The sequence below is a fragment of the Pleurodeles waltl genome, chromosome 8 (assembly GCF_031143425.1).
Source record: "Pleurodeles waltl isolate 20211129_DDA chromosome 8, aPleWal1.hap1.20221129, whole genome shotgun sequence".
Classification (NCBI taxonomy): Eukaryota; Metazoa; Chordata; class Amphibia; order Caudata; family Salamandridae; genus Pleurodeles; species Pleurodeles waltl.
Window position 1 is genome coordinate 1,326,082,422 of NC_090447.1, and position 15,865 is coordinate 1,326,098,286.

At 43.6% G+C, this 15,865-nt stretch overlaps 1 protein-coding gene across 2 annotated transcripts in view; it reads left to right on the top strand.

The window, feature by feature from the left end:
- The first annotated feature begins 337 nt into the window (after positions 1 to 337).
- Positions 338 to 15,865, top strand: part of C8H11orf65 (chromosome 8 C11orf65 homolog) — a 269,451-nt gene continuing 253,923 nt past the window's right edge. The window contains exon 1 of one of the 2 annotated variants that reach the window (XM_069202320.1): positions 338 to 422. The gene's annotated coding sequence lies outside the window, so the exon portion shown is untranslated. Of the gene's footprint in view, positions 564 to 15,865 lie in introns of both variants that reach the window. The other variant, XM_069202318.1, reaches the window with a different exon arrangement.

The window sequence follows — 15,865 nt, forward strand, 5'->3', positions numbered from 1 at the left end:
TAAAAGTTGATTTGAACATCTGATTCACACCAAGGTCGGTACACGGAGACGCCCTCTCCCAAGGCACATAAATCACGATGGTAATCCTGAATACTGAGACTTCCCTGCGTACAATAAAAAATCATCCATTCCTTCTAGGGTCCGAACGAATCTGTAAGTGTACTTCATTAACTCTAGCACCGTTTCAAAATAGCTGCCCAGATGCAGCTCGAGGTCTGGTGAGTGGGTGAAGTTAACCTTCTTCCTACAGTTCTACCCAATAGAGGGAAGCTGTTCTAGTGCCGTAGCAACAAAACGGAAGCAGAGGGTTACGTCAGTTCCTTTTCTTCTTGTCACCCAGGCAACAAGACGCTCTAGTGACTGGGCTGTTGAGCTTTTCTCTTTTAAGTAAAGGAATCGGTGCAACCCGCGTGTGGCGCGCGGTAAGGACACCATCCGCACGACTTTAATGGGAATCTTGGCTATCGGTCGGTCTGTGCTAAATTTCCAGTTGCTGTTGCGAAACTACCTCTAGTTGTGGAAATTACAAATAGTACAGGTGCAGCCTCACTGAAGCGCCGCTGGTGGGTGAGCTGTCTTTTCCCCACCTCTGTTCACCCCCTTATTTGATCTGTGCTGCCATCCTTACTTCTTCTAGGGTGTCACTCACCACGCGTCCTCCCTAGGAAGCCTTTTTCTTACCAGCTTTCCCTCTCCTTACCTGGCTTGCTTTATAGAATTGTTACTTTAGGCTTGCCACAGACATGCTGCCTTCCCAAAGTTGGGTATTCTGGAGCAAATTGCCTTCTCAAGAAAAATGTAATACTTTTAATTGGAGAGTACCGGTACTTCTCAGAAATAAGCAGATGCTCTGGTACAAAGTACCTGCACTTCTATTTTATCATTTCAAGCACTGGGTATATGGGACCTAGAGGCAATTTGGGAGGCTTTGTAAAGTATTGCCCATTCTTGGAATCTCAGGAATAGAAATTAATGTGAATTCTCTAAATCAGAGACCCTCCTTTTTTTGCTTTGTTGCACGTTAGAAAAAGTAGTACCGTTTACTCTTGTTGAAAGGTGGTGTATATTACAAACTCCGACAAAGAAACCCTCGAATGACGCATAATACATGCAATGTCCAAGCAGTTTTACACCTTCATTCATTGTAAAGGTTCAGTTATAAAGTAAAAACATATGTCTATATGTGTGTACGTATTTAGTATGTTTGTGTGTGTGTTATATACACGCACACAATTCTGACCTAATCTTAAACTACACAGGGGCTATCGGTGAATTATATATATGTGTGTTTACTGGGAAAGTAAGTGAAGTACTGGACTGTAGCATTAGGTTATCTGTAATAAAACAGAAGAGAAAAATATGTAGTTAATATAGAATGTTAGAAAAAATAAACTTTGCTTCGTTAAAGAACGTTCTGTCTGTAGAATAGGCAGAGAGTTGAAGCTGTTTTCTTCAAGGTGTTTTCGTAAACTATAAGGTGACATTGGTTTGACGTTTTATGTTAAGGTGTTCTTTGGCTTTCATGAATAGAATTCTAATGAAACCATGAAGAACGGTAAGACTCTGGTGATGGCATTACCCAAATAAATATCATGTATCTAGTCTGATTAGCTTTTGGGATGGAAATTATGCTGAGAATGGACCTCCCATTGGATATAATCTGTTTCACACGAATAATGTATTTGAATGCGTAACGTGGAAGTTATTTCGCAGGTATGATATAATTGTTGAAAAGATATCCAGCAGGGGACGAGTTCAAAGTGAGGCTTGTCTTTTAAGTACAAAAAACACATGCAGCTGCTGACGTGGAGGACATATGGGCCACCAGTCCTGACGCCATGCCAGTCTCACACTTCGTTGGAACCCAGAGTTCGAAGAACTCTGCATTCCTTCAGAGAACTACATCAGGCAGCGCAGGGAAATGAGAATAGATATGCAAAACACACCATTCCTCGGTCCTTTAATTACAAAAATAGAACAATAAAATACACAGAAACCCTACAATTACATAACAGAACAACAAAGTAAAGAAAAATCAACCAACAGTGTAACCCCGAAATCTGGCAGGCATTCTGCAATTTGTTTCTGCGGACAGAATATATGCAGGCCTCGAAAAATCATAAAATTGTTACTAGACGAGCAGGTCCAGTAGTTTGAATAATCCACTCGATCTAAATGTAATGTACTTGACCCGGAACGGGTCTCAAATTGTGTGATCCTAGGGAAATATTGTATTTCACAATTGCCTTTTTCTTCATTCTCACATATGTGTGCACCTTCAAATATGTGAGTTCGGTATGTCTGCTGTAAAAAAATAAACTCCTTTTTTGTTTGATTAAATACGCTAAACGTTTGCTCCATGTATAATAAATCTAGCCCACATATAAGATACACATGATCCATGCATGACTTGCCTCTTAGTTTACTATTACCTTTGCCATCAGGATAGCAGTGTTTCTCAGTTTGTTTAAACACTCACTTTTAATAAATATATTACTAAAGCATGACGTGGTAGCGCACTGGCATTTATAGACAGTACATTTTCAAGAAATGTCCAAAAACCTTCCCACTAACTTGCAACTTAACTGATAAAACTTTAAGTGTATTACCAATAATCTGTGAAAATTGGGTTTCAGAAAACATTTATCATTTGCACATCACCAAGTAAAGTGTTCTGACTTTTTTTCATTCTATTAAAATATTTTTTAAGCACAGAGAAGTAGAAAAAATGGTCTTTCACAGCTACTGAAATATATTTTGAAATGTTTGTAAAGTTGACTTAGTTATATAAATGGTGTGTGTTAGGAAAAGCCTCATACCAAAAGCCTTTAATTTCACATAGGTCAGACAGTTCACCTTACAAAATCCTGGAACTCTGCAGTCACAATGAAAAGTATTTGCACTGCAAGAAGACAAACTGACTTTTGACCTCTGCCTCTGAACACAGAGCAAATGTGACAAGAATGAGATTTAAAGGCATCTTAATTGCTAATTCAGTTTCTCACTGAAAGAAACACCTGTTCTTTGTCCATTCCCCAGAAGGGTCAGTGGAATCTAAAAATAGCTCGACCTCATAAAATGAAACTTGGTGGTCAGGTAGATTTTTCAAGCCCTGACATGTCAGCAACTTTGGTTTAGTAATCACCAAATTTTGAAACTTGTCAAACGCAGTTGCAACCTTAGGTCCAAATCATAACAACACGTGCACAATTCCACCACTGACCATTGGACACTTTCAAAGAAGCCCCATTCTCACACATTTCTTCCACCTAACACGGACACTGAACTTTACTTTTTCTTTCACCACTTTGGAATCAAGTGTCTTGATTTTTAAATCTTTTCTTCATTGGTTTTATCTTTAATAACATTTTATAGAGTAGAGTATAAATATTGTCATGCATATTACTCATCAGTAGCTCATTATAGCTCATATTTATACTTTTTGATGCAAACCTGCGTTAGCACAGGTTTGGATCAACAAGTAAAGCGCCGGCTATCACCATTCCAGGACGCCAACCGGGTGCCAATTTTAAGGAATGGCCCAAGCCGGCGCTAAGGCCTGGTTAGCCTCAAAATACATAATGCTAACCGGGTAGGGGGGGTGCGTAGGGAAAACTGGAGGTTGTGCGGGAAAGAATGGCGCTAGTCAGGTTAGAGTTAAAAAAAAAAAAAAAGATTCTAACCTGACTAGCATCATTTGTTTTTTGATGCACAACCCCCATGGACATGACTCCTGTCTTACTAAAGACAGGAGTCATGCCCCCCAGACCAATGGCCAGGCCCAGGGGACTTATGTCCCCTGGGCGTGGCCATTGGGCACAGTACCTTGTAGGGGGGCCCAAGTTAGGCCCCCCATGGCACTTAAAAAATAAATATATATATATATACTTACCTGGGATGGGGCCTGCCATCCTTAGGTGTCCTCCAGGTGTGGGTGGCTGGGGTTGTTCCTGGGGGCAGGGAAGGGCACCTGTGGGCTGTTTCCATGGTCTGTGACCATGGAAAAAGGTCCACAGGTCCCCTAATGCCTGCCATGACCCAGGCGTTAAATAATGGTGGTAAGGAGGCTTAGCACCATTATTTAAGGCCCTCCTCCTCCCGTGCATGATTTTTGCACGAGAGGATAGATAAGGCGCTAGGGCCTTTGAGTCATTTTTTGCCTGGGAACGCCTACCTTGCATCTCATTGACGCAAGGTTGTTTTCTGCAGGCAAAAAATGACGTTAACTCCAATATTTTGGCTCTAGACATGCCTAGTGCCAAAATATCATTTTGGAGTTAAGTTTGCACTGGATTTGCGTAAAAAGAAAAAAAAATGCTGCAAATCTGGTGCAGAGTATAAATATGCCCCTATGATTGTTGCATGTTTTTGTGCTTGCACAATATTGTACTGAGAATACGCTTTACATGCTGTTTGTTTTCAGTAGCCTTTCTCGACATGTAATATGTGCACTCTGTTGAAGGCTAGGAACATAGAACAAGATATCCTAGTACCTGCGTTTTCAGTTTAGAGACAGCACCTGAAACCTATATATATATATATATATATATATATATATCTCTGTAAACATTTTTATTTTTCAGAAGGACAACGTCATATAGCATACAGTTTCATTTATCAACAGAAAATCCCACATACTGTACATTCAAGTACCCATAATTTGTCATATAGAACTCGTACCATGGTATAGATAAATAACCATAACTAAGAACACCCTAACCCTCACACTTTCTCAACTATCTGTTCATCAGTGTTATCTATAGCGTATGTGAGTAATCTTATGCCAAACGTGTGGTTTAGGGGGCATGCGTTGAGGAAGATGGTCAGTAAGACACGCATAGAGTTACCCATTACGACCGTTAATCAACTGATTATGAGCTAGGAGGGAAATCTTCCAACTGTTAATTCATAGGATGTAACTTGGCTTCCCATGACTGAAGGTCATCGTCAATTTTATTATCTCTGGTTACGCGCTTCATATGGAGTTCCTCCGCTACAGCCCATTCATTCGCATCTCTGAGCCATGCCGCATGACTAGGGGGCTCTGAATAGAACCAATGGCTAGCTAAACGGCACATCACTAATGAGAGGCACAGGAGGATACATTTTCTGCTAAGTGCTTTTTTTGCCGGGAAAGGTATAAGGCCTAATATAACCTGTCCTATATTTAACGGAATGTGCCATCCCGAGGCCCTATTAACGTCATCCAAAATGCGTTGCCAATAAGGAAGCAACTTTGCACAATCCCATACCATATGCAGGAAGGTGGCCTAAGGGACATTACAACAAGGGCAGACATCAGGGCATGTGTTATATATTGCGTGCAACTTCAGTGGAGTAAGGTATATTTGATGTAAAAAAAATTATATTGCGTTAACTTGAACAGGGCATTGGAATTGGCCTGTCTCACTCCAGTGTGAATCTTTTCCCAGTCTTTCTCAGATAGAGGCTCTGGGACCACCGCTCCCCAGTGGGCCTAAACCTGCAGAGGAGCGCTAGGCAGATCATCATGCAGTGCCCGATACACCCAGGCATCGTCCCCCTGCCATGAGTAAGAGTGCAGAGAGCCTAGCGGACAATAGGGGGGCGACGGGAAATGTGGGCCATATCTCCCTTGCCATCGTCAAAATGTTACTGTATTGTAAGAATTGGCCTTGCCCTAAATGAAAGTGTCAAACGCCTCTGCCATTTAGATAAAGCGTCTCCCAGAGACGGTCTAGGATGGTGCAACCCCCCCTCTTTCCAGCGTTGAACAGATTAGCTTCTGCGATTTTGTGAAATGGTTGTAGGGACCATAGGGGAAAACGGAGCACGACGTGACCGCGCTCTCCCATATACTAGCTACTTGTCAAACAAATAAGAGGTGTCCGGGGACAGTCTAGTTCCCCTCATCAGGAGGGACAGCAGTTCCCCTACCTCACAGGAGCCGTCCAGCAGGTCCCTCTCGCAGGAAGCATCTGACGAGAGCCAATGTATTGCGTGTTGCAAATGCGCTGCCATGTAATACAGTTCAATATGCGGTACCTTCAACCCTCTTTTCTCCCACGTGCGCTGTGGATGGAGAGCCGGACCCTTTAACGCCCGTCCGCCCACAGCAAGTCGACAATAATACTGTTGATTTTCCAGAAGTACTCTCTCGGGATCACATAAAACAACCTTTGCAGTGTAAAAAGGCAACAAGGGAGTATGATCATTTTTGTTATTGCGATTCTTCCCATGAGAGACATAGGCAGTCCCCACCAGAATTTTACAGATGGTTGGAGACCCACTATCACTCTCCCTATATTAAGGTCATGAAAAGATTGTGCCATGGGTGCCAGCTGGTTTCCCAGATAACACACGTCTGTGGTTTCTATGGTATCACCAGCTGTGGGAGGGTCTCGAGGGCCTGGCCCGGCAGTGTGCCCAGAGTGAACAGTTTAGATTTGAAGGGGTGAACTCTCAAAGCTGAGGCTCTCTTGAAATCCTGCAGTGCCAACATAAGATGGGGCACCGATACCAACGAATTGCGCAAATACACCAAGGTGTCACCGGCATAGAGGGATACCACATGCGTGGTCGTCCCAATTGGAATGCCCCATGGGTATAATACTTGGCAAAGATTTGCTGCTAGTGGCTCCATAGCCAACCCAAAAGGTAATGCTGAGAGAGGGCACCCTACCTCGTCACCCTACCTAGATTAAAAATCGACGACACTGTCATCCCAGCTTTCACCCCTGCACATGGGTCCACGTAAAGGAGTTGGACCCAACCTATGTAGGCTGATCCAAAACCGAGTTTATACAACACCTGCCATAGGTATTTCCAATGCAAAGAATCGAAGGACTGTGCTATATCCAGCAGGGCTAAGGCCATTTCTTCCAGGTCAGATTATGTGGAGTTATAGACATGGGTCAGTTATCACAGATTATGGAAAGTGCTGCGTTTAGGAATAAACCCGGAGTGGTCCGAATGCACCAGGGAGGAAACATATGATAGAAGGCGGGTGGCTAGGACACCACTCAACACTTTAACATCAATGTTCAGTAGCGATATCGGTCAAAATGCAGATGGTACAGTGAGGTCCCTGCCTTGCTTAGGAACCATAATTATGAGCGCCTCATACATTATGGGTGGAAGCTGGCCATGGTTCAAGGATTCCTCGTAGGCTACTAGGAGTCTTTCCACCAAAATGTTGGCATATTTATGATAAAACTCTTCTGGAAAGTCGTCATTACCAGGAGTTTTTGAGGCTTTAAGCAAGCGGATTGCTGTGACCAACTCCTCCTTAGTAATAGGATGGTCAAGGTCCTCACGTGCTTCCGGCGTCAGTGCTGGGAAAGTCACCCGGGCCAGGTACTCATAAATGTTACCTATGTGTATAGATGGTGGAGGGGCATAGCAGGCACTAACGTGAGAGCAAAATATGTAATTGATGGCATTCTGAGAATGGACCATTTGACCAATGGTAATAGTCATTGAAAGGATGGGACTGTGAGAATTTTCCTGCCTGACCAACCTAGCCAACATTGCCCCAGTTTTATCGCCTTTTGCATGAAGATGCTAGCGTCGAGCAGTGTTAAGATTTTATTCTAGACAGCCCCATGCATCTAATAGCAGCCTACAGGTCCCATTCAGTTCCCCCATGCAATTGGGCTTGGTCGGGAGAACCTCTTCTATTATTCCTAAGTCTTCTCTAGGGTCTGAATATCCTTCTCCAATTGTTTGCGAACCCCATAGGACGTCTTAAGACAGACCCCTGAAGGATGGACTTCATGGCATCCCAGTCTTATTAACTGAAGTACCCCAGGTTTCCTGAAAGTAGAGGGCCAGGGATTGCACGACCGTCGGTTCAAAAGGAGGATTAGAAAGGGCTTCCAAATGCATGCGCCAGAGCGGTATAGGTGGTCGTCTATGGTGTTACCCTAGAGTCAGGAGGACCAGGGAATGGTGAGACAGGAACCTCATTAGATACACTATATTAGCTTCCTAATGGGCTAAACTCTCCGAAGTAAAAAAAAAAAAAAAAAAATCCAGATGACTGTGGGTGCCTGCTGCGGGGGTATAACAGGAGAACTGTGTGTATAAGGATTGCAAACTCTCCGCACATCCCAGAGTCCCATTTCCCTTATCAAGGAACAAAGGTTAACGGTCATATGGGGTTTAGTATGAGGTCTAGGTGGTGAGAGATCCAGAACGCAGTTCAGGACACAGTTACAACCTACTCCAATATCACCTCAGCATTAAGAAAGGGAGCAGCTGCCTGGACCACCGATGAGGGGTACAAAAATGTGGGATGGTCTAGATAAGGTGATTAAACAAACACTGATTTAACAAATTCTGTGTCTGTCAAGCAGACCACACACAATCACAAAGCGTCCTTTAGGGTCTAGGATAAGAAGGGGCCACCCATAACAATGCCCCATGGCAAAGCTCTAATAAAACGTGGCATATATTGGCCCCTCCATCTTTTATCAAGGGATCAAATGCATTCTCCCCAAATGTGTGTCTCCTGTAAAAAGGCTACGGAAGACCTATAGCACCTTAAATAGGCATGTACTTGTCTACCTTTCTCCAGCTGAGCGATGCCTTAGACATTCCATGTTATAATTTTAGTATAGGGGTACATGTTGTGTTGAAATATTATGTGTACGTCTCCCATCCTCTGCTCCCACACCCCTCACACCCCTGTGAACAATAAAAAGGTTAACCAGATGCCGATGATCATCACACACACACACAAATGCACAAAACACAAACTTATGACCCAAAACCAATTCTCCAATTCAAAACTTTGATACCAACTCCCCCATCCACTGGGCATCCCTACTAAGTACACCCACCTACCCTGAGGCCAGTAGCGAACCCGGAGGAACCACCCCTTACCCTGATCACACAGAATCAACTAAAACCTGTAATACATCAATACATAAACAGTAATGTAAACTTAGGTTGCTATGCTAGAGGGGAGGATCCTGGAAAGGGGTGCGATGCAGCTGCTCTTAAGCTCCCGCTCAGTATCCCCCCACTCATAGATGGAGAATCCCGTCTCTAAGGGGACACATAATAAAGCGAGGCCAAAACAATCAGTAACATCATTTACAACAAGCCCATCATGTGTTCCCTGATCCCCCCTCAGAACAATTTTGAGAGAAAGAGATAGCAAGAATCAGCATTTGGAGGCAAACAGGGACCCTCATGTATCACTCTCAAAGGAGTTATCAAGCGCTTGAGACCTGCACCCCTGTTGGAGCTCCAGACAGCCAGTCAAACCTAAACCCACAGCAAAAGTATATTCTGGATGAAATCAGAATCCATAATTTATCCCCAACAAAACTATCATTGGATGACCTAGGAGCATTGCAGCATTGCTGGGAAGAGTCGCCTTGGCTACGCCGCTCCATGGATTCCCGCATGGTACCATCTGGACACACTCTAATCGTACTGGAAGAGCAACCGCCCACCCTACCCCTCCCCGGGACTTTTGGTAATTCAGACAGGGCCGTCGCCCTGAGGCCGAGACGGAATCCCAACCACTTGCACGCCTCCGATGAGCTGAAAAAGAAATGTACCACACCCTCATGGTGAGCACACAACTTGGCAGGGAAAAAACTGACTATATTTCAGGTTCATGGCACGCATCTGTTGTTAGAAATTATTTACTTTGGTCCTGAACCCTCCGAGTGTAGTCCGGGAAGGTGGATATCGGCCTCCTCTGAAAACACTGGAGGACGGAGGACCCTTACCCATTGGAGGATTGCGTCCCAATCACGAAAATTAAAAAGGTGTGCAATGATCGCCGTAGGCGGAGCAGCCAGTCTGGGCGGCAGGGCCAGCATCCTGTGGGCCCTCTCAGTTTTGAAGAAGTTAGACCACAAAGCGAAGGTTGTTCTCATGGAACCGACCCTCAGCTGCCTCCACCCTGTCGTCCATATGTGTTGTCAATTTTTGGAGATCAATCACTGTAGAACAGAGGACGTGTACCTCCTGTTGCAGAGATGCCACATTTTTTTCCATCTCCCTCCAATACCCTGTGACATCAATGGCGACCACATCGATTTTATGTATAACCTTAAATTAGGAGTCATGAATCACCGCCATAAGGTCAGCCATGGAGGGAGCAGGCATCGCACCACCCCCGTCACCTCTGAGGGGTCAGCGCGCGAGAGCCCCATGTCCGTCACAGAGGGTAGCAATGCTTGTGTGTAGTAAATAACTTTGTTAGTCTGCAGCAGCTTCTGCTCTTGTCTTTCTCCATCACGTCGTTATCACGCAGAGAGTGTCCAGGGGTCAGTTTACCCACTAAATGCATCCACAATCAATGCCTCACCACAGGCCAGAAGCCCCTTACCCGAGGCAGGGGCCTCAGGCTGCCTTTCTGACACTCCTCTCAGGGCCGCGCCTCACAGCACGGCGCAGCCGGGGAGACGTCTTCCGCCTCCAGACGCCAGCCCTTGCCTGAGCCACTCTTACTTAGCCTCCCCCGGGCACCAGTCGCACACCTCGGGAGGTAGTAGCGCAGAGCCCTGGAGGGCACCACCATGAAGGAAGGCTGCTGCTCTTCCTCTGGGCCAGTGGGCCCTCCGCGTCCCATCGGCCCGCGGCACCGTCCTGACACCACTCCAGCCTTGCACTCCATTGGAAACTAAAGCTTTGAATTCCACCAGAAAACGACACCCGGCAGCACAGTGACACAAGAAGAGATATGCAAAACTAACAATAATCCATGTAAAGTATGGGTTTTTATCCACTTCATTTGGTGCCATGTCCAAACATGTAATGTATTCATTGAAGAAAACATAGTTAAAGTGTCATTGTTATGTATTGTTTGTACTGGTGCCCGTTATATTGTACATCTGCCCATCATTCATATATGGCCTAGAAGGCTCACACGTTTATAACTGTTGTTCTGGGAAATCTACTGAGTGTGACCAGGATTGACCCATGACCTACAACATTGTGGCTCAAGATCAAAACCTAAAAAAAACTTGTAATATGCTATTTATGATCTGCTATACATACTATAACTTGCAGCAAAGGGACTGGTCACTACCTCACACATGACATATGCAATCACAGGTGGCATTAATGATATCACTTGGTACATAATATATCACCTTACAATAGGCATCACACTGGATTCAGTATTATTTCTAAGTTTTGTTATGAAGTCCAGTTATTTATAGGCATATGTTTTGTGTGCTCAAGAACAACCCATTTGGGTTACATTGTCATTGTGGTGGCACACATTGTATGTGTAGCGGTCCACGACTGGTAAATTTATGAGGTTTTTAGGTATTGTTCTTGGACCATGATGCCACCTCAACTGTGTTTTTCATTGAATGTATTTGTTTCATGTGAATTATAGTATTTGCAATAACTGAGCTATAACATACTTTCAAATGTTTTTTAGCGATATTCTGAAATTTGTAGAAAGAACATTAACAGTTGGATGTTGGTCCACCATCAGTGTGTCCGACCCTCACTAAGCATGGTCTTTGGTCTTACGTGGCAGGGGGTCTGATGCAGGACTTGGCCCTGCTTACAAATACCGGTGGCTCTGCACCTAACTGCTTTCATGCACAGCCCATGTTTCAGATGCGGTCTGAGTTGCAATAATGCTGTGTCTACCTGCCTCTAGCTCCTGTGCTCAGTGTCTGGCAAGTGACAAGGGTGGGTCTTGTGGCTCATGTGGTATCTAGCATTCACTTAGCCTCAGAGGGCCTAACTACAGCAGGAGGCGTAGTAATATAAGCGAGGGCGACAGTCATTTATGAGATGCATTGAAGAGAGGAAAGCTACATTAAGAGGGGGTAGAACTTTAATGAATGGGATGATAACACAGCTGCAGATACTAACTGATCCACAACACCCAGCTTTTTCACATATCAGACTGACTATCGGCTCCACATGATGTAATACATTTCAACAATTGACAAAAAATCTAATTTGTACTGTTAATTTTCTTCTCCACTCTTGCATATAGTCACAGAAGCACACCAATGATGAGAGGCGCAGGGCACTGATTAAGGCTTCATCAGTGCTTTCCAGAGCACACCCTGTGAGATGTTCTGTTTTGTTTACACACTGGTAAAAACTGTTAGCCACTGTGGTCCCGGCCTTGGAATCAGGCGCTAAAGTTGCATGTAATACAAAAAATGACACTAGAGTGTAGATAATGTCTTGTTAAGGATGTATGTATTGAGGGTGGTGGCCCATTTAGCTTCCCTTTGGACTCCTTTAGAATGCATGATATCTCAGCACCCTAATAAAGGTGGCACGTAAAATACATATTTGTGTGTTGTATTATTATATTAGTCTTACCTAGTCTTACCATTATTTTGGAATTTCAGCGATGTCAGTTACTGTGATGTGTTCATAGTTAAGGTCATGTGGCATCACTTCTTGGGAGTATTCAGGGTTACTTCCTATGATGCTATTAAGGTTCAAGGGTGTGTGATGCTACGTCCGCTACCCCTAATTTTTTTTAATCTAAGTCCATGCATGTTCCTGTACATTCCAAGACGCCCTCCTGCCATCTATTGCCTGATGACTTGATCCTTCATTTTGTTTAATTTGTGATTTTTTTTTCTAACTCTCAATTTTAAAGTTCATAGACCTTTTTGTTTATTTGTGAGTTTATGCTATATGCATTTTGTTGTACCTCAGTGATTGACTTGCATCTTTAGTCATCCACTATCTCGGACATTCACTTTTGCTTACATTTTTGATTTATGAGTATTCACTTTATTTTGCTCTTTGGAAAACTTACACATTTGCAGTAATTAGATTGTTTGCTCTGAAAGAAAAAATTAGTTTTGCTGTCTTACTTTCTGAGCAAAACATTCACCCACTCCTGTACCTGAGCACTTCACTATGACTCCTGGTGATAGGATACACTGGATATTCTTTTCTAACTTGGAGAGTCTGCAAAAGAGCAACAATTTCTCTGCTCTTGGTGATGTTGATCTTAGGTTCCAGCTGGATAATGGCAACAGGCCTCCAGTCTTGACAATTGCTACCTTAAGCAGTGGTCTCTATATTAACATTTGAAGTAGCTTTGATTTGTAATTCATGACCTCTTTTAATTCAGGTTAACCAGATAATTTATATTTTACCTCATCTTTCAGATTGCTGCGGCGGTGTGCATGTTTGTGACTATTGTCATGTGCTGCCAGGTAACTGTGCACTGGTAGTCTGGTGCAGGGGTACTCTGAAGGATTAGGTTTTGATGTGGGTTAAGCCTTATAATAGTAGGTGGCATTGAAAGGTGAGGTCAGTGTTTAGTTTTCAGTTAGGCTTTATTTGATAAATAGAGGTAAATCTTCCTTAGAGTGTGGTTTCACTTCCCTTAGGCATACAAAGTCCCATGAGGTATGAAACTGGGTTGGAACATGTGTGCCCATTTAAAATATGCAGGTCCCAAGATCATGCATGTACACTTTATGGGTCGGACAGAATTTTCATATTTCTCTGGCTCAGTTTAGAATCAGAGCACAGGCCTTTTGTCACCCTGCTGGGCAAAGTTATTTACTCTGCTCCCCAGCAGTGGGGACAGGGACCTCTCCACACAAAAGGAGTATTTAACAGTGCTTCCCTCAGCTCCTAAGTGGTAGGGAAAAAAGTCTGAATCTGTTAATTAACTGTCACACTGTATCGAGGCTGGAGATGGCCTAGGTCCACTAAGCAAAGGAGGAAGCCCAGACAACTGAAGCCAACACAGGAGGGGGCTCTTCGTTGAAGTTTCGGTAGGAAAGGTCCTGGCAGTGATGTCAGGGAGGGGGGACCTGAGGCCCCAGTGGAGATGTGATCAGTGACTTCTGGACAGCACCATGTTTAGCTGTCCCAGCTCGCAGTGCAGGAGTTTTGGGACAGGGTTGGAGAGGTGATGTGGTACCTTAGTACTGGACAGGGGAGCCTGGCTTCTAGAACGTTCTGCCCCCACGTAAAAACTCTTCCACAAGGGAGGGAGGGAGTTCTTTTTTTCTGTACTTTTTACTGGAACTGGGCCGACAAACACGCTGATGACCTAAAGGACTAAGGACTCTGTCCCCAGTTGACCACAAGACCATTGGTTCTCACCAAGGGCCAGTGAGGCTGGCCCCCCTTACACTACCTGAGGCCCATTTGGGGAAAGATCTGCTCTTGATGGCTTGAGCTCGCCCCCAGGAGTGAAATGAGGACAGAATGGTCTAAAGCTCCGAACTGGGCCTGAGTTAGGGCCTTTTTAGGTCGAGCTAAGGCAGCGCTTGCACTGTCTCTTCAAGACTTGTGTATACTTTGTGGGCCTGCAGACTGCACGTTGCTTTTAATTTGTTACTTCAAATGTCATTTAAAACAGGCTTGCTTGCTAGTGGTTAATCTTTCCTATTTGTCCCTCCTTTTGTGTTTTGTTTCCTCCCATGGAGCACCTCTCAATTACTTGTAGCCATACACTTGTCCCATTTTAGCATCTGTTTAGAGACTACTTTTTTTTACTTTGTCTAACAGCACTTCACACAAGCACTGGATGTTTTCAGTCGCTCTGGGTTCTGTGAAGAGGGCTGTAATTCTTGTTCTTATCTCCTCACATTTGCTGTGCATTCAAAGACGGAGATCAAATGTCAGATGCTGTTTTCGAGTGGCCTTCTACGTTTTTTTTTTTTTTTTAACTTCAAACTGCAAAGTTTTCCTCCGTCCCACAACCCCATCCTGCTTCACTTCTTCAATCGCCCCCCACCTCCTACCTTTCCTTGTCTATTAATTTGTAATCCTACAATTATGTCTATTGCCTGTCCCAGTATGTGAAAACAATGTGTTTTTCCGTTAGAGAGCCCAGTTTTCAATTTGAAATTTCTATTATTGTATTTAGGCTCCAAAGTCTCCAGCTGCTGTACTATGTTACCTAACCTCAAAACTGAAAGCCCTTCCATTCCTATTGAGAGACATCATGGATTTAAAAAAAATGTTTTTTCATTTCCTTGTTCTTTTTCATGCAATTATCTGAAACCTTGTCCCGTATCACGTATCAAGACACACCAAAAATTAACAGGATTGTTCCTTTGCACAGGCGACATACTTCTCCTAGCATACTAACATGGCGACTCACAACTCTGCACCTCATTTAAGCTAGTCCCCTTACCATGGGGCCTGCAATCATAACATACCAACGTGGCGAGCATTATGAACAACATCGGAGCCACACCATGTGACATTACTGAGTGCTCTTGTTGAGTTTTCAATCTGGCAGATTTCGCCAGCACAATTTTTGTATTCAGACAGAATTATTCTGTTAGCGTTTGAACTAACCATCCTAAACTACACTCACAACCCCTACTCATTTAAGTTGTTAGTCCAGTGCATTTCCATTGCTCACAAGAGTCCATTTTTTTTAATCCACAAAACACATACAAAGGATTTCTGCATAGACCTGTTTTACCAAAAGACACACTTATTGCACATTTGCAGAGATTGTTGACTTCATTTCCTCAGTGGGAATCCACATTTAAGATGAGCTCAATTTATTTTGCTACCCAGTACGTCAAATTGCACTTACTGAATCATTCTATTTATGTGTTTCACCGACATGCAGTGATTGTTTTAACAGAAACTCATCCAGCACAAGTGCAATTATTCTGCTTTTTTGCCATATGTTACCTATCAAGAGCACATTTGCAACATTGATAACCCATAGATAACGTTTTAACTGACTCGGAAGTCTTACGACTTCAATTATAGCCTACAGTTTCATGAACCACGAATAAAGGCTGTTTAATTAACTCACACGTGCACCAATACTTATGTTTTTAATGCATGTTATTGTTTTATATTGCAACACATTTTTTTGGCACATTGTTTTCACACACAATCTGACTCGTCGCTCTTTACCTGAAGTTGTAGTTTTGTA